At 35.1% G+C, this 24,449-nt stretch overlaps 2 long non-coding RNA genes across 3 annotated transcripts in view; one reads left to right on the forward strand and one right to left on the reverse strand.

Moving 5' to 3' along the window:
• LOC141504370 (uncharacterized) overlaps nt 1-24,449 on the reverse strand; it is a 51,618-nt gene that overhangs the window by 22,742 nt on the left and 4,427 nt on the right. The window lies entirely within an intron of this gene.
• The window catches only part of LOC141504371 (uncharacterized), a 136,899-nt gene that overhangs the window by 13,961 nt on the left and 98,489 nt on the right, over nt 1-24,449 (forward strand). The window contains exon 3 of one of the 2 annotated variants that reach the window (XR_012473333.1): nt 17,710-17,856. The exons of the other annotated variant lie outside the window; for it this stretch is intronic. This is a non-coding gene — a long non-coding RNA (uncharacterized LOC141504371). Of the gene's footprint in view, nt 1-17,709; nt 17,857-24,449 lie in introns of those variants that run through there. 2 annotated transcript variants of the gene reach the window in all.

Consider the following 24,449-nt stretch of genomic DNA (forward strand, 5'->3'; position numbering starts at 1 on the left):
CTCTGATAAATTAAATTATTTACCCACAGACACCTTACCATAGTCAGAGACTATATCTGAAAATCATTCATCCTTACACCAAATTCATCACTCTATCCAAAATGCTCCTAACATGGAGCTTGAAGGAAATCAAGTACATGTTGTGATCTTCCCAAGAAAGTATTCAGCTTTCTAGAATACCAGGTTGCAGTTTTGAAAATGATGAAGCTACATTTTGAAGTTTTCCACAGAATTTTGTGAATTGCACATTTTTATATTTACATATTTGCTCAGCTGGTATGTTGTGCTGTGGCATGTTTCACACATGTATCTTTCCAATAAGAATATATTTCCAGTGAGAACAGGAACTGTCTAATATGTAGGATTCTCAGTTTTAAGCAGAAAGCTTAGTATATAGGAAACCATCAATAAATACATGTTGAATCCAGTTTAATTAGATTAAGGGTTTGCTTTTGTCTCCTCAGCTAATTTACTGCCTAATCCAAAGCTTACAAAACATTAAAAATTGTGATCCATCAGTTTTCTTCTAATTCAGTCTCATTAAATGTGACCATGACCTACTTAGATGAAAGCAGAATATTTCCTCTCTTCTGATTTTGTGTTACTAGTTTGGAAGAGGGGGAGGCTGATAATGCTTATGATTTCATGTTTTTATTTGGCAGGGAGGTAGAAAGGATGGATAAATAAGGATCAGGATGTTCCAGATGAATAGGTTCAGAAATCACATTCAAAACAACTAAGGCAATCACAGTCTGCATTAAGAGAGGCATGGTGCCCAGGACTAGGAAGCTGGTACTCCCACTGTATTTTGCTTTGATCAGATTGTATCTGCCACATTGTGCTCAATTTGGGGAATTATATTTTTTTAGGGTTTTTTTTTTTGCAAGGCAATGAGGTTAAGTGGCTTGCCCAAGGCCACACAGCTAGGTAATTATTAAGTGTCTGAGGCCAGATTTGAACTCAGGTACTCCTGACTCCAGAGCTGGTGTTCTATCCACTGTGCCACCTAGCTGCCCCTGGGAAATTATATTTAAGAAAAATAAGTTAGAAACTTGGCAAGGATGGTGAAAAGACTGGAGGCCAGATCCGATGACTTTTTGGACCTGGGGATGTTTAGCTTGGGAAAGAAAAGAGAGGGAGAAACTGATAGCTACTGAGAAACATTTGAAGGATTCTTCTGTGGGAGAGGGATTAGCTCATTCTCTTTAGACTAAAGAGGCAGAAATAGAAACAATAGGTAAAAGTTTCAAAGAGAAGGATTTATGCTTTATGTAAGGAAAATTTTCCAAAATGTTGACTTGAAAAATGATAGATTTCCTTTTACAAAAGATCACCCTGTCAAGGCTGGATGAATACTTTCAGGAGATATGTAGAGTTTTTCTCCTCAAACACATCTTGGTCTAGATAATCTCTCAGCTTCCTTCCAAATCTGATCTACTGTGATTATGGAAATCAAACTAACCTTCCTTGTCTTGCCTAGCCTTTCTTTTACTTCTGATACTTCACTGCTTTCTGGTCCCACCCAAATCATTTCCATGTTCTCGTTGAAGTTCAAATAACAAAATTTGATCTTCATTCATATTACAGATAGTTTTTGGTCTCAGAATAGGATTCTTCTCTATTCAGAGAGGGGAGATGATTAAGTGGTTCAAATCCTGGAAACAGTTTGATTTGTTTTGAGCTTTGACTTGCTATGTAGATTTCAACTTCTTCAGTTTATTCACTATGTCTCTCTCTGAAAAACAAATGTAATCAGCCCCCCCCCCCCATGTGCTACCCCCATGAAGGATGTTTTCCATTCCTTAGAGAAAGACAAGAACAAGATATAATTGCTATTAAAGATGTTATGGTAATGATGACATTGATAACACAACACCCTACATCTTCTGATATCTGTGGATAGAATACATCTATTACCAGACAGAATAGTGTCTATTACTACTCATGTGTGGTCCTCGTAAAAAATGAGTGATTAGAAATCTGTATCTTTGCCTCAGTGCCTATGCCCTTTGTTAATTTTTAGCATATTTATGATGCTATTACTCAAGTGAACATCTTGGGTTCTTGTGTACATAAGTGTGTGGGGTCTGACTAGGAATACAATACTTATTGTGTAGGGGAGCTGAAGATTGATCTTTGCCTGATATCCCAGCATGATAGATTCTAACTTATACAATATTAAAAAAAATAAATTCCTAAATCATCTCTTTGGCTATACAAGACATTGCGGCAACCTGCTCAAAGTATTATAAAATGGTAAACCTTTGGTATTTTGGCTAAAATATTCTAATTTTTTTTTGTGTTTTTGCAAGGCAATGGGGTTAAGTTACTTGCCCAAGGTCTCACAGCTTAGGAAGTATTAAGTGTCTGAGTCTGGATTTGAACTCAGGTCCTCCTATCTCCAGAGCAAGTGTCTATCTACTGTGCCACCTAACAGTCCCCAAATATTGTATTTTCAAAGGAGAAAGATTAGATAATTCTATTTAAAATATTTAGTATAATGAAATTTAATTAAAATCAGAAAATATTTATTAATAAATTCAATTAAATTCAATAAATAATAATTCCTTAAATGTCCACTGCATCTCAACCATTTTGTTAAGTACTGGGGAGACAAAAGAAAAAAATGAACACTTTCTTCTCAAGATGAAAAAGCATAAACAGATCAGTAAATACTAAGTTTACATAAATTATAGGATAATTTGGAAGTACTTGAAGGTTAGTAATAGCTTTAGGTCTATCAGGAAAGGCCTCTTGTAGGAGGTGATCAATTGAATTGTGAATGGAGCTCAGTGCAGAGATCAGGAGGGAGAGCATTCCAAATTAAGTAATAAGACAAAATCCTTTAATTAAATAACTATGATATACCAAGTATTTTTCTAAATTATGGGGATTAAAAGAAAGGCAACAAACAGTCCCTCATGAGAGATGTTGAATATTAAATATCTATTTGTGCTATGACTCATGCTGAGTTAGAAGTGTCAGCCCATCTTTACATTCTGCTGGGATGTATGGGGCAGGGAGACAGAGCAGAATACAAAATCAGGGAGAAGTAAATGCAAGATAATTTGAGGAGTGAAAGAACACTCTAAATTTAGATCAATAAAAGCTTTGCAGAAAATGTGGCACCTGAGCTGAGCCTGGAAGGAAGATGAGAATTCTGAAAAAGGGGATGAGGAAAGACCCACTAAGTTCTAGTAGTTGATGCTGTTATTTGTCTTAGTTCTCAAAGAAAACTATGGTAAAAGAGAGATGATACTTTGACATGAGTATAAATTGGATTTAAATAGGGGGAGGCGCTGTGCAAACATCAGCTTCTGGAGCCATCTGGGTCCAGTAGCCAGATAGGGCTCATAATGACTAGAGATGGCCGTGTGTGAATATATGAAAGTGGGAGATGGAATATAGAAGAATAGAGAGAGCACTTAATTGGTCAATTTGGCTTGAATGTAGAGTATTTGGAAAGGCTTGAGTGAAATCAATTTGGAAAGTTAAGTTGAAGTCATATTGCCAAAGGTCTAAAATTCCAGGATGACAGATTTATTTGATGAAGGTGTTTAAGAAGCACTGATTAAGCATGAATTATGAACAAGGAATTGTTCTGGCATTATGAGTCAACAAAAATGAATAACATCTTCTCTGCTTCTAATCCTATTAGATTGTCAACTCCATGAAGGGAGGGAGCATTAAACTTTTTTTATTGTCCCCAGCACCTAACACAGTGTACTATAGGACATAGCTATCTAATTTGTTTAAGGTTTGTTGACCTGAACTGAAATTTACAATCTAGTAGAAGATATAAAATAAGGAAACACTTCATTCTAGTGTTCTTTAAAATATGATTAAGAGCCCAAGGGATATAGAAATCAAGTACTAGGAAAGATTTAAAGCTGAATAGCTCTTTTTTAGTTGATAGCTACAGCATTATTCAGAAAATTATTAATACTTATTGTAATATGCACTGTTTCAACCTCTTAGTTACCATGACAATGTAAAAAATATCCTTATGTATCTACCTTTTAGATAATCAAATGAGGTTGGACTTAGTCAGAACTTAAATCCCATCCTGAGATTTTGCCTTATGGAGGAACTCAGCTCAAGTTGGAACTACATTTCTGAAGTCCTTGCCCCATTCTATTGCAATTCATGGCATGCAGGATAAAACAGACAGAATGAAGAGTTTTTCCAGTCTCATGACAATTTGTTCTATCTCCTGACTGCCCATTGCTACCATGTACTATATTCTCCTCTTTTTCTAAAGGTATAAAAAACTTTTGCATGAGTTTGGAAAAGCTATTGGACATCCCCTAAGGTAGCAGGTTTGATACCCATTATCTCAGTTAAAGACATTTTGTTCTTTAATTCATGACTTTGATTTATTTCAGAACTTGATAATGGGTATAAGGGAAAGCTTTTGTCTTTTGTGAAATTTGTAGTGAACTTGTTGGATTCAATTATTTTAATTTTTCTAAAAGTAACTGATACAATATCTCATGTTTGTTTTGCTTTTCCCTTTCCTCCCTTGTTCCCCCCACCCCTTTATATGGGATGGTTGGTGGGCCACTAACAACCTTGCCTAGCCAAGAGGGTTCATGATTAGCCGAAAATGGGTCAAGAATTAGAGAACAGATGAGCGAACTCAATCCAATTCAGAGAAGTAGAAAAATTCCATAATTATGTAAGGGTTTTCTTGGATCCTTTTGATATAGGATTCACAATCAAAGATACCATTACAAACTATGTGTGAGGAGCTGAAGTTAAGTGGAATAACTTATATTTTGCAAGGCAATGGGGGTCAAGTGACTTGCCCAAGGTCACACAGCTAGGTTATTATTAAGTGTCTGAGGCTGGATTTGAATTCAGGTCCTCCTGACTCCAGGGCCTGTGCTCTATCCACTGCACCACCTAACTGCCCCCTATACTATATATTTTCTGAGTAAATTATTTTTGAATTTTTATGATTAATAAATGTCACAAAATGTTGTCTGGAATATATATAGTTGTTAAGGTAAAAGCAGAAAGGAATAAAGAGGTGCAAGAGACAGTTTTAGAGATATGGTCTAACCAGTAGGAGAAGGAAGACAAAGAATTAAGGCTGACTAATATAAATCCCTTAACCCTTATAGCCAAGGAGGCATAGGGGTCAGGAAGGTCAGGAGGCATTTTCCGGTAGATTCTTGGGGCCAGAGGCAAAGATCCTTGGGATTTGCTCTAAGAAGAAACTAATGTCCCCTGGAAGTAGACTTGGAGTAGCAAGATCTAAAATCCCAGGTTAGACCCTTTACTGGAGCTTGTAGAGAAGGTTTATTGAAAGAGATAGCAACTAAACCAGACCTAATCTGGGAGGTAATATAAAGTAGTGATCGATTGCTGTATCGAAGTAAGAGGACCAAGATTTGGAATGCAGCTCTATAACTTGCTATCACCTTGACAAGTCACTTTACCCTTTCTGATCTCTTTTTCCTCCCCTGAAAAATGAGGGGGTAGGAATAGATGGCTTCTAAATTCCCTTCCAGCTTCAAATCTTTGATCCTTGAAGGATGGTAAACAGGTAAAGATTAGAGAGGATTTATCATACTCATCATGGGGGATATCATCAAGCCAAAAAAAAAAAAGTAAGATGAATCTGGCTAATCATGAATTGTCTATAATTTAGCTGAAACATAAGGGGAAGATGTTAGGGAGGATAGAGAGATAAGGTGGAAAGGACCTCGCCTTCATGGTTCCTCCCAATGATTATCGTTAATTGGGTGATGCTTTGAAACCTTAAAGAAGTTACTCACTGACATTGAAGACAGGATGGAGCTCTCCTGAAATGGGAGTAACACACCTCATAAACCATCCAACACCTCCTGAAGATATCATTGCTAGGAAACAGGGAATAGGACCAAATTCCAGACTGACTCATTCGATGTGTCCAGATATTTCTTCAAATGGTTTGGTTCCAGGATAACCCACAGCACAACTTGCCAAGCTCTCTTCTCTTGAACTTTTGAAACTATGAGCTTTAAAGTTGAAATTTAATCCATCTATTTCTACCTCATTTACCCCCCCCCCCCCCACTAACCAGAGTCAGTTTCTTTCTCTCTATAATTTATCTGGCACATACAAAATCACTGGAGACTTTTTTTACTAAGTCTTTTTAAGCCTTTTAAGTCTTTTTCCACTAAGGACAGGAGTTCATTTGGCTGAAAGAATTAATTCCAAATCCCAAAGTTCAAGCTCATTTCATCACAGATAAGACTCATGGCTCTGAAGGGAGACTTTATCAATAGTTTTTTCTATTTTTTTATTTTAAACTTAAATAAAAAAAATTAGAAAAAACAATTTCCATGTGTACTACAAAGAGACTATAAGAGATGATTCAGTATAAAACAATAAATTTCAAGAAAACCTACATAAATAATACTACACATTGTTTTTAAAACTGTCTGACTTTATTTCCTTGTTGATTTTCTTTTATGGTTAATAGGCTTTTAAAAGTCTAATACCTATTCTTTTAACAGGATTGTGCTTATCATGTTTTACTAGCTCATTTCATCTGAACCAAAAAAATAACAGAGAACATTGATGACTTGAAAATTAGGTATTGCAGTTTGAAGTCAATCAGTCTTAGCCATGTCTATGTTATGTTGCCCTTTGGTGGATATGGAAGGCTATCAGAAAGCTAGAGAGCATTAAAGTGAGGGCAAATAACATACTGAAGGATTTTGAGATCATTCCATATTAGGATCCATGCAACTGATCTAATTAGCCAACAAAAATGATGAAGTGCTTACTATGCTCTAGGCCCTGTGCTAGGTACTAGTGATACAAAGACAATAACAGACCTTCCTCTCTAGATGCAGTAGTGAATAGAATTCTGGCCCTAAAGTCTGGAAGCCCTAAGTTCACATTCATCCTTGGGCATCTACCAGATGGGAAAGTCACTTGATCTCTATAGGCTTCAATTTCTTCATCTATAAGATGAGAATAATAATAGCATCCTTGGGCTGGTATGAAGATAAAATAAGATATATAAGTAAAGATTGCTTTGCAAACCATATAAATGCTAATTATCATCATCATTATGATTTTTATTAAGAAAGATAACATATTAAATAACCTGTTGTTTCAAGGTTATTCTCACGTATTCTTGTGCTACATACAATTACCATGATGATGTTTTTGCAGGAGACCATATTAAAGGGACAATTGAGTGTGTATATAAATGGAGAAAGAAGGTTAACCAATCATGAAGCAAGACTGAGTGGTAAGAGTTAAATAGCCTTACAATTAGGTTCATGAAATACTAAAAGACCTAGAAGAAGGCCTTCTGCACATTGAGGAGATAGTTGTATTTGTGGGAGAATTTGAACAAAATGTATTCAGGTTGTGAGGTGTTGTATAGCTTGCAATCTGCATCAATGGACAGATTATGCCTATTAAAAAGATTAGATCAGTTGGAGTATCAAGATACATCAATAACCATTGTGCCTTTTATTTTCAAAGAAACACCAGTACTTCTTTTTAAAATTTTAGAAATAGCCAAATTGGTTTTCAAATATATATGTTTTGGACACATTTTATTATTCATTATTCATTTATTCAACAGACATTAAACATAAGTAGCATGATATATATAAACATCCAAGTCAAGGGTTTGCTGGAAAATGTTTAACAAGCTCTCCAGAAAAAAAGTTTTAAAGTACTACTAATACATTTTAAAATTTAATTTGAAGTAATAATGCTTTCTTAAGTCTAGACAGCTAATTTTTTAAAAATTGCAAATATTCATAAGGAGAATTTAACAGCTAACTTTTAGAGCTGGCTCCTGTTCATTCCTAATCCAAGTGCTAACAATCAATTTCCTCACTAAGGACCTTTTTCAAAGAGCCATTGAAAGGCATCTCAAAGGTAAACTCTTTGAGTCTGGGTAACAGAACTCTGAAAGTAGTTTTTAATCACAAATTCCACTCTTCCTTTTTCTCCCCCTCCCTTATGGCTTCCAGAATAGGAGAAACTTGGCAAATTAAGTTCTTCAGCAACCACGTGAAAGGCTGAATATCATCTTTTCCAGATCAGTGTTTCATAAGATGGTGTGGAGGGTATGGAATAGTCTGGGGGGAAACATGCTAGTCTTAGAGGTAGAAAATGGGGTCTATGTTTATCACATCCTCTTTCACATGCCCCTTCCCTCCTTTGGGTCTCACTTTTTTAAAAATATCAAATGGAAAATTAGATAAGATGATCATTATAGTCTCTTCCAATTTTTAAAACCACAGTAGCAACTTCCTCATGCTCATCTACTGTCATAGCTCTGTTTTGACTACCAAACACTGATTCATTTTTAGTGAATTTGTCACTGTTACTGTACAGTCTAACATCTAAGGTTTTGCAATAACAACACAGCTTGCCTGCTTACTCTCATAGCGTGTGTGAAGGGAGACAGAAGTGAAGGAAGTGGGTAACAGGTCTTCATTTTTAAATTTTGTGTATAGAATCCAAAATTTGAGTCAGGGCTACCAAAAAGATTTCGTAACTTCTCCCCCTTTGCATGGAACAAGATTGCCTTCTTTGACATTGTGAGTCACTTTTTAATAACTAGTTATGAAAGTGATGAATATTCTTACAATTGAAGACAGAGATGTAGATAGAATCCCCTAAAAGAGAGGGGCATGACTATGGATAACTCACATCATGATTAAAGTATTCACTGTTAACTTTAACTTTGTATAGGATTGGGTCATTTAGTTATGTGATATAATAAATTTTATGGAAAACTGAAGCTTATCACTTTATATAATAAAACTTAAACTTTGATTTTCCCATATCACTTTATATAGTCAAACTTAAGCTTTTTATGGAAATATATGTTATATACATCTTTTTCTATCTTTTTAAACTGAACAAACTAAGCAAAGCAAACTTTTCAAACTTTTCCTCCATGTCCTAGGGTCATCATTTGAGAGCCTTTTATTCAACAGACAGTTATTGAGATACAGTATGTCATCATACTGTATCTTTCCGTAGTGAAGCCCTTAGGGACCAAGGAGATGAAGCTATTTGCCTCTCCCTGAAATGACCCTAAATTACCATTTATCTTGAGATATTTTAGTTTCTTTTACATGTTTTTTTGTCTCTTCCATCATTCACTTTTTTCCAGTGGGCATAAACAGTATGCCTGTTGTAAGTAGTACTTCTTCCCCTTTTTACTGATATTTCTAATTTCTAGTGGGCAGTGACCCCAGATAATTAAATTTGTTAAATTAATGTCTAAATTGAGAATAAATAGATTCTAAGTAGGGGCCTGAGTAGATTTCCATCAATAAAAATTTAGGACATGATTTTTCTCTCGCAAAGTATTTTGCATGCATATGCTAAGATGATTCAGAGATTTCTTGATAAAAATGATGATATAGAAGTAAAATTATTGGATAATCCTTTAATTATCAACATTTTAATTAGACAACAGTGGTGCTCACCAAAGATGTTCTTCACCCTTATGGACAATATCTTCCACAGATTCTAAATGATAGAAATATTCCCATAAAGATGCTGTTGCATACAGATGCTTGGTTCATGAATTCATGATGGATGACTTTTGCTAAATTCATCAAACTCCAGAACATTATACAACTTCTTTAGTAAAATCCATAACTGCTCCCAATTTCTGGCAATCCACACTTAGCAATTTCAGTGAGTGGAAAATGCAAGTTATGAATGCAATTGAAAAGACATCCAATTGAAACACTTTTAGGGTGGCTAGGTGGCACAGTGGATAGAGCACCAACCCTGAAGTCAGGAGTATCTGAGTTCAAATGTGGCTTCACACACTTAATAATTATCTAGCCGTTCAAAAACCTAAAAAAACACTTTTTAAAAACATATCTCATTTTATTCTAACAACAGTTCTGAAAGATAGGTCCTATTATTATCCATGCTTATGAAGAAACTAAGGTAGATGGATGTTAAGTGATTTGTTCATAGTAATACAGTATCTGAGACTCAGGTCTTCCTGATTCAAGATCCAGTACTTTATATAATGAGCTACTTAACAGGAAGAGAAACCTTGTTAGAAGAATCTGTGTAATCATAGGTCAAATAAAGTATGCAGATGAGACACACACACACACACACACACACACATATATATGTATATATATACATATATATATATATATATATATATATATATATATGTATTCCGATATAGGTCACAAACTTATTAAGATCAGAAACTAAGCGATTGACATTTTAAATTTGTGTGTGTGTGTGTGTTTTCCCCCAAGGCAATGGGGTTAAGTGACTTGCTCAAGGTCACACAACTAGATAATTATTAAGTGTCTGAAGCTGGATTTGAATATAGGTCCTCCTGATTCCAGGGCAGGGGCTCTATCTACTGTGCCACCTAACTGCCCCCAGTTTTAATTTTCAAATGACTCATGCAATTCTTTGACAATTTGTTAATATTGGAAGGATCCATTATGCTATTTGCATGGACATGTCTTTCATTGTAGATAGTTTTCATGAGTTGTTGGGGACAAAAGTCAAACGTTCTCATGCTCTAGACAGTCCTCTTGTGATGAGCATTTGTGAATTTGACTGGCCTGGTACCTGAAAGGTTATGAAGGACTTTGAAGAGTATTCTGTATTTTATTCTGGAGTTTATGGAGAACTAAATTGAATTTGCTGCTTAGTCTTCATTCTCAATAAAGGACCAATGACATCAGGTGACATCTTGACTTGCTGGCAAACTGAATGCAAGTGAAGTAGAGTTTCTGTCTTCCTGACTCATTAAGGTCCAGTGGCAGGACAAAAGCCAGATATGACTCAGGATACAATGAATGATCTGGGTGTCTTTGATATTTAACCAAGCTCTAAGTGCTCCTCAGTACTTGCTTCAGCTGCCTTCATGATTATTGGAACAAATTATTTTTAATTTGCCCATTCTACTGGGGCAAGTCTTCACAAGCTTGGGGAAGACATCCCCATTACCCCCTAAAGGGTTTGAGACCTTTTGGTTACCCTCAACCTGGTTTAGCCCTTCTGTTTAGATTTTTTTTTTTTATCTGGGCGTAACCACTACATATAGCTTCTTGGAGTCACTGGTGAGAGTTAGATGAGAAGTAAATTAGCAGACCTAGAAATGACTCAAAAAACTCTTACACTGGAGGTTCTAGTGTTCCTTAAATACCTCATAAACTCTAAATAGAGTTTCGAGAATTTGGGGATGAAATGATCAAAAAGGTACTTTAAGAAAATCACTTTGAATGGGGAAAGAACTGCTATGGGGAGACTTGAGACAGGCAGATCCACCAGTAGACTATTACAATAGCCCAAGCATGAGATAACTGAGGCCCTGCACTAGAGAGGTGGCAATGTCAGAGAAGGGAAAGGGCTTATTCAAGAGATGTTGCAAAGGTTAAATTAATAGACCTTAGCAACAGATTGGATATGGGGCTGGTGGTGAGAGATAGTGAGAAATCAAAGATGATATCTAGTGTATGAGACAGAGACTGAGCATTGTGTTGTCCTTTACAGAAACAGGAAATTAGAAATTTCAGGAAATTGGTAGGAGAATGGGATAGTATCATTTAGAACTAGTTAATAGAATTATAAGCCTTTATTCATTGTCATGAAATATAATGGAAAGGGACAAATGAATGAAGTTCTAGACCTAGCTAGGGAACTCAAGTCATTTGAATTAGGGAGGATGTTTTCTAAGATAGTGTTAATATAGCTACTTTTTGGAAACTTGAATTTTTTTTTGCATAAAACCAGTGAAACCATGCATTTTTAATTGTATTTTTTTAAAAAAATTTAAGTTAATCTTTTTAATTTATTAACATTCATCCACATGCATATGTATATTTTTAAGTTATAAAATTTCCATCTACCCTCTCTTCCCACCCCCCTCCCCTCAGTGCCAAACCATTGCGTTATCATTGTACATGCATATTTTTGATAAATAAGTTTACAGATTAGTCATTTTTGTTATGAAGAATTAGGATTAAGGGAAAGAGATACATAAGAGATAATTTAAAAAATTTATTTAAGGCAATGGTGTTAAGTGACTTGCCCAAGGTCACACAGCTAGGTAATTATTAAGTGTCTGAAGTCTTATCAGGTTCTCCTGACTCCAGGGCTGGTGCTCTATACTCTGTGCTACCTAGTTGCTCCCATAAGAGATAATTTTTATAAAATGTTCATCAGATTCTGAGGGGTTACTTTATTTGTTTGTGTTTTGCTTTTTTTTGTTTTGTTTTGTTTTTCTTCTCTGGATGGGGATAACATTGTCCATAGCTGGTCTCATATGGTTATCCTAGCTCTCTGAACTGCTGAGAGGAGCTGCTTCCATCAAAGTTGATCATCTCACAATGTTGTTGTTAATGTCTACATTGTTCTCTTGGTTCTGCTCCCTTAGTTCAGCATTAGATCTAGTATGTCATTCCATGCTTCTCTAGAGTCTGAACATTTACAGTTTCTTATAGAACAATAATATTTTATTGTATTCATGTACTATAACTTGTTTAGCCATTCCCCAGTTGATGGGTATCTTCTCAAAAATTTCCAATTCTTTGCCACTACAAAAAGAGATGCTATGAATATTTTGGAACATATGGGTTTTTCCCATTTTTTATGATTTCTTCTGAATATAGACCTAGAATTGGAATTTCTTTGTTAAAGGGAATAAACATAGTTGGACATATTGGACATAGTTCCATATTGCTCTCCAGAATCATTGGATCTGTTCACAACACCATCAACAATGTCCCAATCCTCCCACAACCTCTCCAACATTGATCATTTTCCCTTTTACTCATCTTAGCCAATCTGGTAGGTATGAGTTGATATCTCATGTTTGTTTTAATTTGCATTTTTTAATCAATAATGATTTGGAGCATTTTTCATGTGATTATATACTGCTTTAATTTCTTCATTTGAAAATTGTCTGTTGATACCCTTTGAAGATTTATCAAATGGGGAATGATTTATAACCTTATAAATTTGATGCAATTCTATATATATTTTAGAAATGAGACCTTTATCAGAATTCCTAATTGTGAAGATTGCTTCCCAGTTTTATGCTTTCCTTCTAATTTTGGCAGCATTGATTTTATTAGTGTAAAAAATGTTTAATTTAATATAGTCAAAATCATTCATTTTGCTGTTTAAAATGTACTCTAATTATTATTTAGTCATAAATTTATCCCATTTCCATAGATCTGATAGATGAGAATTTCTTAGTCTATTAATTTTTCTGTGGTATTCCCCTTTATGTCTAAATCTTGTACCCATTTTGACCTTATTTTGGCATAGGTTGAGATGTGGATCTATGCCTAGATTTTGCCGTACTATTTTCCAGTTTTCCCAATAATTTTTGTCAAATAGTGAGTTCTTATCCCAGAGACTGATGTATTTGGATTTGTTAAATAATTAATTGTTGTAGTCAATTACAGCAGTTTCTTTTGAACCTTTCATAATCCACTGATCCATTACTCTAATTCTTTTTTATTTTAATTTACATTTTAATTTATTTATTTACAGAATATTAAAAGTCTCGTAAGAGTAAACAAAGCCCCCCCCCTACAAAAATAAAAATCTCACTAGAAATAAAGTGAAAGAAAGGGGAAAAATGTGCTTCAGAGTGTGTTCAGCTACCATCAACTCAGTCTCTGGGATAGCTTTCATTTTTTATCATAAGATAAAGAAAAACTTTTTTATCAGAAGTTACTTCCATATTTTTCCATAGTTGTTGTTGCTGATTGTAATTACCTCCATCTATTCCTCCCCAATATCATTTATTGTATTTTTCTCTCTCTCTATCTCCTTTCACTATGTTCCTCTTCAAAATTGTGCTATGGGGCAGCCAAGTGGCCCAGCAGACAGAGCACCAGCCTTGGGGCCATGAACTCCCAAGTCCACATCCCACCCCAGAGACCCAGCAACCACTCATTCCAGTGGTCTCAAACAGACCACCCAATCCCACCAGCTTGCAAAAGTAAAAAGAAAATGTGTTATCACTGACTATCCTTTCCCATGATCTACCTTTTCCTCAATCTCCTCTATCCCTCCTCCCATTCCCCATCACCTTTCTTCCATTCCCTTTCTCTCCTTTTTTCCTCTAGATCTCTCTACCCTATTAACTATATATGATGTTTCTTCTCTGAGCCATTTCTGAAGAGAATGAATGCTCTCTCATTCCCCCTCACCTCTCTCCTTCCACTCCATTTCAAAAGCTTTTTCTTGACTCTTTTACATGAAATATCTTAGCCTATTCTATCTCTCTCTTCCTTTCTTATGGTACATTTCCTTTTCACCCATTTACTCCATTTTTGCAATATATTATACCTTCAAATTCAGCTCCCTCCCGTGCCTTGTCTCCATATGCACCTTCTACCTGCTCTATTAAATGAGAAGGTACATATGAGTATTATCAGTATCAGCTTCCCATGCAGAAATATATGCAGCTCATCATCATTAAGTCCCTCATAATTTACCTGTCTCATCCTCCCTCTCTATGCGTCACCTGAGATCTGTAGTTGAAGATCAAACTCTCTGTTCTACTCTGACCATTTCAACAGGAACATTTGAAATTTCCTTATTTCATTGAATGTCCACCTTTTCCCCTGGAAGAGGATGTTCAGTTTTTCTGGGAAGTTGATTTTTGGTTGTATTCCAAGTTCTTTTGCCTTCCAGAATCTTATTTTCCAAGTCCTATGAGCTCTTAATACAGATGCTGCTAAGTCTGTGTAATCCTGACTGCAGTGCCACATTATTTGAATTGTTTCATTCTGGCTGCTTATAGTATTTTCTCTTTGATTTGAGAGTTCTGGCATTTGGGTATAATATTCCTGGAGATTATTTTTTTGGATCTCTTCCTGGAGGAGATAAATGAAATTTCTCAGTTTCTATTTTATCTTCTGCTTCTAGGATATCAGGGTAATTTTCCTATAGAAGTTCTTTAAAAATAAATCCAGATTCTTTTCCTGATCATTACTTCCAGGTAGTGCAATAATTTTTAAATTGTCTCTTGTGGATCTGTTTTCCAGGTCAGTTGTTTTTTCAATGAGATATTTCACATTTTTTCTAGTTTTTCATTTTTTTTGGTTTTGTTTTATTGATTCTTCATTCATTGCAAAGTCATCTGCTTCCTTTAGGTCCATTCTACATTTGAAGGAGTTGTTTTCTTCAGAGAGCTTTCTTATCTCCTTTTCCATCTGTCTAATGTGCTTTTTTAGGCATTCTTCTCCTCATTAACTTTTTAGATTGTTTTATCCATTTGACCAAAATTGGTTTTTAACATGTTGTTTTCTTTAGCATTTTTTTGGGCTCTCCTTGACTAAGCTGTTAACTTGGTTTTCATGCTTTTCCTGTATTTCTCTCATTTCTCTTCCCAATTTTTCCTCTACCTTCCTTACTTGATTTTCAAAGTCTTTTTTGAGCTGCCATAGCCTGAACCCAACTTCTATTTTTCTTGGAGACTTTGGATACATCTTCTGAGTGTGTGTTTTGTTACTCCATGGGACCAAAGTATTTGTCTGTTGTAAGATTCCTTTTTTTCTGTTTACTCATTTCCCTAGCCTGTGCCCTGGTTTTGGATTGTCCTGAGATTTGAATATTATTGGGACATCTCCCACAAGGATCTCAGTTCCTTGAAGGTCTTATGAGAGGCTCTGACTGCTCTCCTGGATTATGCTCTGGTCTGTGCATGACCACAAGCACACCCTCCTGCCTTGGACTTGTGAGGAGGATCTCTGCTCTATTATGGCAATGGAGGGGGGGCAAACTGTGAACAACATCTGAAAATAGATAAAGCATCAGAGTCCTGTCTCAGGATCAGAAGAGAGACCTTGACAGTCTCCCCCCCACCCCCTTTACCTTCCATGGGCTGAGAACTCTGGACACTGCTGCTGGGTGGCTCACTGCTGGGTGACTCTGTGGGCCTGCTTCTGTTTCCTGGGGTCTGGGCAGCACTGATATCTGGGGCTGTGCTGAGTAGGGCCATGCTGGCTTGGGTTTCATGCTCACTCTGGCAGAGGTTTCTCTGATGATCTTCCAAGTTGTGCTTGATGTTCCCTGGGTTGACAGGTCAGGAAACTGCTTCTGCTGCCACCAGTTAGCTCTCCCAGGACCCAGGTGCCCTGTGGGCTGTTCCCAGAAGGCTGGAGCTCTTTAATATTGCCTATAGTTGTGTTAAATAGAATTTCTCTTTCTATCTTTTGCTCTTGGACTTTTGTGTTCATTTATAGAAATGTTTATGATTTATGTAGACTTATTTTATATACTGCTATTTTGCTGGATTTTCTTAGGTTCTTTAAATATATCATCATATCATCTGCAAAGAGTGAACATTTTGCTTCCTCATTGCCAACTCTGATTCCTTCAGTTTCTTTTTCTTCTGTAATTGCTATAGCTATCATCTCTTATTTTTTTCTTTTTTAGTTTTTATTTATTTAGGCAATGGGCTTAAGTGACTTGCCCAAGGTCACATAGCTAGGCAATTTTTAAGTATCTGAGGCCAGATTTCAACTTAGGTACTCCTGACTCCAGAGCTGGAACTCTATTCACTGATCCACCTAATTGCCCCTAACATTTCTAATACTATATTGAATAGTAACGATGATAATCACCCCTGATTTTATTGGAAATTCCCCTGAGTTTATTCCCATTACATATAATATTTGTTGATTGTTTTAGGTAGATACTATTTATTATTTTAAGGAAAACTCTATTTATTCCTAAACTTTCTAGTGTTTTTCATAACAATGGATGCTGTAATGGGGTGGCTAGGTGGCGCAGTGGATAGAGCACCAGCCCTGGAGTCAGGAGTACCTGAATTAAAATCCGGCCTCAGACACTTAATAATTACATAGCTGTGTTGCCTTGGGAAAGCCACTTAACCCCATTTGCCTTGCAAAAACCTAAAAAAAATGGATGTTGTATTTTAGGAAAGCCTTTTTCAGCATCTAATGAGATAATCATATGATTTCTGTTGATTTTGCTATTGATATATTCAATTATATTGAGTGTTTTCCTAATATTTAACCATCCCTGCCTGCCTGATATAAATCTTACCTGATCATGGTATATTATCTTACTATTAACTTGCTGTCGTCTCAATGCTAAAATGTTATTTAAGATTTTTACATCAATATTCATTAGGGAGATTAGTCTATATTTTACTTTGTCTGCTTTAGTTCTCTGGGTTTTAGTATCAGCACCATGTTGGTGTCATAAAAGGAAGTTGGCTGAACTCCTCCTATTTTTTAAAATAGTTTATGTAGAACAGGAATTAACTGTTCCTTGAATTAAACATTTAGATTTCAATTGTAAATCCATCCGGACTTGGAGAATTTTTCTTAGGGAGTTTATTGATAGTTTCTTCAATTTCTTTTGCTGAAATGAGGCTATTTAAGTAATTTATTTCATCTTCTGTTAATCTGGGAAGTTTGTTTTTTCTGTAAATGATCATCCATTTCATTCATGTTATCCAATTTATTGTCATACAGTTCAGTAAAGTAGCCCTGAATTATCTCTTTAATTTCCTCCTCATTGGTGGTGAGTTCACCTTTTTTATTTTTGAATGAAATTCAAGCTTGGTAATTTGGCTATCTTCTTTATTTTTTAAAATGAGATTAACCAAAGATTTGTTTATTTTGTTGACTTTTTCATAAAATCAAATCAGTTCTATTTATTTATTTATTTGTTTGTTTGTTTGTTTAGGTTTTTACAAGGCAAACTGGGTTAAGTGGCTTGCCCAAGGCCACACAGCTAGTGTGTCTGAGACTGGATTTGAACCCAGGTACTCCTGACTCCAGGGCCTGTGCTTTATCCACTACGCCACCTAGCCATCCCAAAATCAGTTTTATTTATGAGGTAAATAGTTTTCTTGCTTTCAATTTTATTAATCTCTCCCTTGATTTTCAGAATTTCTAATTTGGTATTCAATTGGGGATCTTTAATTTGTTCTTTTTCTAGCTTTTTTTTTAGTTGTATACTCAATTCGTTGATCCCCTCTTTCTCTATTTTATTCATATAGGCATTTAGAGATATAAAGTTTCCCTTCAAAACTGCCTTATCTGCATCCCATACATTTTGGTATGATGTCTCATTGGTATAATTTTCTTGAATATAATTATTATTTTTATTATTTGCTGTTTGATCCACCCATTGTTTAAGATGAAGTTAAGTTGCAATTAGTTTTTGGTTTATCTTTCCATGACCCTTTATTATATATAATTTTTATTGCATCATGGACTGAGAAGTGTGTATTTATTATTTCTGCTTTTCTGAATTTGATTAAAAAGGTTCTTGTGCCTTAGTACATGGCCAATTTAGGTATAGGTACCATGTACTGCTGAGTAAAAGGTATATTCTTTTCTATACCCATTAAGTTTTCTCCAGAGGTTTATTATATCTAAGTTTTCTAAAATTTCATTCACCTTTTGTAACTTCCTTCTTGTTTATTTCATGGTTTGATTAATCTAACTGAGAGAGGGAGATTGAGGTCCAATGATTATTTAAGTTTTGTTGTCTATGTCTCATTGTAAGTCAATCAGCTTTTCCTCTAGGAATTTGGATGCAAAACACTACATGCATACATGTTTTAGTAATGATATAGCTTCATTACCAATGGTGCCTTTTAAGAAGATGTATTTTCCTTCCTTATCTATTTCAATGAGATCTATTTTTACTTTTACTTTGTCTGAGCTCAGGATGGCTACTTCTGTTTTTTTTTTAATTTCAGTTGATGTATAATATATTTTGTTCCAAACTTTTACCTCTACCCTATGTGTATCACTGCTTCAAATGTGTTTCTTGTAAACAATATATTGTAGAATTCTGGTTTTAATCCATTCTGCTACCCACTTCTGTTTCAATGAGACAGTTTATCCCATTCACATTTACAGTTAAGATTACTAATTCTGAATCTCCCTCCATGATATTTTTCTCCATTTATATTTTCATCTTTCCTTTCCTGTTATTCCTCCTCACCAAAATTTTACTCCCTTTCTCCTTTGACTTTTCTTTTAAAATTTAACTTTCAATTTATTTTTACTTATACCTTCCTCCTTCCATTTCCTCATCCCCCTTCCCTGCAAATTAGTATAAATTTTTAAACCCAAGTAGGAATATATATCTTATTCCCTCTCTGAGCCAAATCTATTGAATAGAATTTACTCAGAGTTCACACTATCACTCCTTTCCCTCTAAAATTATAAATCTTTGTGCCTCTTCACTTGGTATTATTTATTACTCTAGTACTACTAATCAGGTATCATCAGTCACAATTTGGTTATTTGATAAGCTTGATTGTTTGATAAGCTCATATTGTTATCAAGGTGTCATTACAGATTGATTGCTTGATGAGCAGCATTATCTGAAATTACATCAAATTATAATTATAATCATTTTTTACCTTACCCCTTTTAAGTACTCTCCAAGGATGCAGAATCCTGCTCATGAGTCATAGTATCATACAAAGACAAATCATTTCTTAAACTGTTTGGCTCCCCAAATAGATGACTGCTAGAATTTCAAGTCTTGGAAAACTTTGCCCTATATATTGGTATCTAGATCTATATACACACAAAGACATATATTTGCTTCACATGCCACTCCTCTCTTTCTCCCACTTATTCATACTACTGAATCCCAAGCTAACCCAATTCTCAACAATTTTTATTTCCTCTTGAAAGCTTCTTATGCTAACTTCAGAAAGCCAGTAACTTATTTCAATCATTATACCTTCAAAGACCAGGAGAGTTACAGCAAGCAATGTGCTCCCATAATAGCAGAATTCCCTTTGTCTATAATACAAGGAAGATTGCATTTTTACAAGTAAATTAGTTGGGGAGACTATGAAGGGGGACATGGTCATGGAAATGATAGATAATAAAAGATTTGTCTATCCTTCGTTATATGTACTTGTTCATTTGTGCACATATATGCACGTATATGTGTACGTATGTTTATATACATATATGTGATTAAGCAAACATCTACTAAGTTCCTATTCTCTAACAGGCATTATGCTACAAAGAATAAACAATGTTCCTCTTTTCAAGGAGCTTACATTTTACTGGGGAAATAATAAACTTATCAAAATATAAACAAATAGACATTTAAATTGCAAAATTTTCCTTTTGCTTGCCCTTTTACCAGTAGTGCTTAGGAGTAAAACCATAAAAATATTATTTCCCCCTCCCCCAATAAAATGTGATGGACTATTTAAGTATATCAGGAAAAAAGGCAAAGAGCAGTCTAAATGTTGTTCTATAGGCAATACTGTGTATTGAACAACTCATATCAAGAGGAGATTTTGTGTTGGCAAGGAAATAGAAGATCTCAGAGCATCGGGGCTACTGATAAAGGAAAAGTAGGGATCATGGTGTATATGCTACCTATGGTTATCTGGGAGTTATGCATACCATGATTAAACAATGCAGTCTTCTAGAATAATGTTAAATCCTGGAATCATCTGATAAATAGATACTTGGAAATTCTGTGGAGATCCAGAGAAAAATGATTATCCTTTCTTCCCCTGAAATTTCTCAACTGAGATTGTTGTTAGAAAACTATTAAAGTTGCTCTTTTTTTCCTACATGGATGACTAATGGGAATTCTTTTTTTTTTTATCAAAGGAGAAGTAAGGAGGATGTGTCTTACACAAGTCTCAGAGGTTTCTAAGGGTATAGAAGGGATGGAGAGTGGGGAGCTGTCAAGAAAGGCATCACCAAACCATCACCAAACCTCCCTGATAGTAGGCATTGTGTGTTCCTCCCTTTACTTGCCTGGGTTTCCAAGGCATATAAATGAAGACATGCTTGATTTCAGGAGGTCTTTATGTAAGCCTCCTGCCAGAGGCTACACAGTAAGGTCATGTATCTAAGAATAAGTAAGCTTTGACATACACAGTCCTGTAATTTGAGGAGTAACTTGTGAGAAAATTGAGTCTGACAGCCATATGGAGAACTATCACTCTTCAAAACGAAATGTCTGCTTCAGTTAGTGTCAAGGCAAATGTAGGAAACAGATCTTTTGGTGCAATTTTATATATATATATACATATATACATATATATATATATATATATATATATATATATATATATAGATATATCCTGAAAAATACTGATATGGAGAAAAATTGTTCTGGTTCCCGTTTGGGTCCAAGGAGGATGGAAGATGAGATGAACTCAGAATAGCCCAAAACTTTACTCTAAAATGTGTATAATTCTTATACATTGACTTAAATATGTAATATGTAATTTTAAAAATTGCTTTTCCCTCCCTTCAATAGTTTCTAGGAGAGGTCTTATGAAAATATAAAAGAGTCCCTGGTTTTTGTGAAGAATCAGAGAAAAGTCTCTTTAGGCACACAAAAACTAGGATTTTTCATTCCTTTATTAAGTCCTATCAGTCAAAGAATTTGAAAATAGATTTTTGGAGAAGAAAACATTTTTATTTTAAGGTTCCTATTTTTAAGATTTCTTTGCAGAACAGGGTGAGTTAATGATGCAATTCTTTTCTAAAAAATTTCTTGATGAGAACTCATGTACTTTCATTTGTCAAAACAAGCCACAACTGTAAGACCTAAGATTAGCTGAAAGGGTGGTGTAAGAACTTTAGTGTCTTGTCAGATAAAGTTGAGGCAGGGATGATGGTCTATTTCACCAGCTATAATCAAAGAGGCATTGAATATCAGAAGGGATTACTAGTTGATTGACCAATTGACTGATTTAGTCCAAATCTCTATCTGAATAGGAATCCTCTCCATGATGTCTCAGAGAGGCAAGAATTTTTCAGACACTCGGAATATCACATATTATTCCCAAGAGTTTACCTTCAGTGAGTAGTTCTTATGCAACTCATTTTTATTGATGTTACCCTCATGCAAGATAACTAGGTGTGATGAAGGTTCAAAGATAGAGCACACTGAAGGCACTTAATAAATTATTGCTAAATATAACTGAATTAAGCTATCCTTCCTAGGATCCTAAGGATGAAATTGGTCATATTTTCCCTATTTTACCTCATTGTAATTATTCAGGGATTATCATGGCAATTAACCAGTGGACAAACACAGCCTTAGAGTGCAGTAAGGAGTATGGCTAAAGGAACATAGTCTGAGAACGTGTCTAGAATGACATTTCTTGGGTAAGAGAAGTTTCAAAAACTGGGGACTTACTTCACTGATTACTTTGGCTCTCTGCAGTGACTCCCTCACTTTTTGATGACTCATTGGCATTGTATAACTCTATGAAATTTTCAGTAGCCTAGAACCCTAGATTTGGTGACCTATAAACTCTGACTTTTTCAGGAACAATTTTCTTGCTTAATTTTACAATTACTAGCTTAATTTACAACTTGCTTAATGCTCTCTTTCCACAGTGAAGGAATTAATCAACATCTTTGTTTCTTTGCTAGAGAAACAAATTACCCTGGAACCCATAGTAATTACTCTTAGCCACCAGCATCTCAGTCCCAACTGAATCTATAATTTGTACACAGTGCTCCTGAAGGTTCCCCTCACCTCTTCTCATGTCAGTACTGGGGAACACATTGCCTGATAATTTTCTCTAAATCATGCATATAGCCTGGTGCTTTAAATTAGTGAATGAGAATGAATGAATGGAGTGAGGGAAGAATGGAAAGTCAAGATAGTTTTAAGTAAAGGTAAAAAAAATTGCATGCAATCTACACAAAATTTAATAAGAAATAAGAAAGAGAGAAATTAGAGATTAGATGAATTGTATTTCTCTGTCAAACTGGCATGAAATCAGTGGAGAGTGCATTTGATCATTCATTTACCACTAAAAAGTATTATATTTGAGATGAAAGCTAGAGCAGCTCTATTTCTAAGGCAATGAAGATGGAGGAGAGAAAGTGATATCCAAAAATAAGGGAGGGAGAATATGAAATTATAAGGAAGGTCTACCTTCCTTATACCTACACCAGGAGATTCTCCACAGTTCATTATATGTAGTGTGATCTTCTACAAAACAGCAGATTTCTGTTTTCATTTCTTAGCCAGATGTTCAACTCTGGTTGCCCTCTAAGCTAGCACTGTGTATTGCTCAAATATGGAAATCCTTCAGTATCTACTCAGAGTCAAGAGTAGTTGTTGAGAACATATTTGAAGTGACTGGGTTTGGCCAAGCAAGAGAAGCAACATAGGTCTAATATCATTTCAGTCAAAGTCTAAAGCCTTATGGAAACAGATGATCCTGAGTTTTCAAGGGATATGCCAACAGAGTGCACACCATGAAAGGTTCAGCCAAGTTGAAAAGGCTATGATTATGGTACTGACAATAAACCAAATTTGTTTTTCCCAAGATCAGTGTAGCTAAGTACAGAAAGATTCATACCTACTAACCTCACTAATTAGTGATAAATTATTTGATTGTGGCAAGCTTTGAAACAATAAAAAATACAAAATGGTTCTTAATATTATGAAACCCCCATGTGCTTCTGCCCTGATGATGGCAGAATATTGAGAAAGGAGACAGAGGGTGTTAGGAATTGTATAGTTTGTTTTATCTATTTATAAAATTTAAATTGACTGTTACTAGTCTAAGCATGAGACCTTTGTGTACTAACCAATATACTGCAGTAAGAACTAAATCAAATCTATATTGACATATTTACTATTGAAAAAAGAGAAAAAGAAAAAAGTAAAAATCTATCCAGCTGGTATCTTTAGAGAGTCAAGCATAAGAATTAGAGTTCATTTTCTCATGTGAACTAATAATTTATTGAGAAAATAGACCATTTACTCTGATCTCCTTCTTTTGCCTTATTTTTCATTTCACAACCCTTTGTTTTCAACTCATATTTCTTACATTACTCTAGTCTCTGATAATGAAGTAGTCTCTCTTACTAAAGCTAATCCCTTTTTAAGTAGCCCTGATTCTTTCTTTCCCATTTTCTTTAGAAAATTATCCTTCAAGTATTAACCCTCTCTAATCTTCAGTCTTTCACTTACTACTCTCTGCTTCCCTGTTGCTCATTAACATGCCCTGGTATTCCTATCCTAAAAAAATTATCACTAGATCCCATTATTACCTCAAGCTATCATATTTTATTTCTCTTTTAAAAGTTGTCTGCACTTGTTCCCTACATTTTCATCTTCTTTCACTTTTCAGCACTTTGCAATCAGTTTTCTGACCTCATCACCAAGCTAAAATTTGTCTCCAAAGTTAATAATCATTTCTGAATTGTCAACTTTGATGACTTGTTCTAAATTCTCATCATTTTTTTTTTACCTCTGTAAAATTTGACAGTTAACCACTTTCTCCTTCATTCAATCAGAGTTTCTATGCTTCCACTCTGTTGGTTCTCCTATATTACAGATTGACTACTTCTTTTCTTTTTTCTTTTTTTTAGGTTTTTTTTGTGGGTCAAATGGGGTTAAGTGGCTTGCCCAAGGCCACACAGCTAGGTAATTATTAAGTGTCTGAG

This window comes from Macrotis lagotis, chromosome 1 (assembly GCF_037893015.1).
Source record: "Macrotis lagotis isolate mMagLag1 chromosome 1, bilby.v1.9.chrom.fasta, whole genome shotgun sequence".
NCBI lineage: Eukaryota > Metazoa > Chordata > Mammalia > Peramelemorphia > Peramelidae > Macrotis > Macrotis lagotis.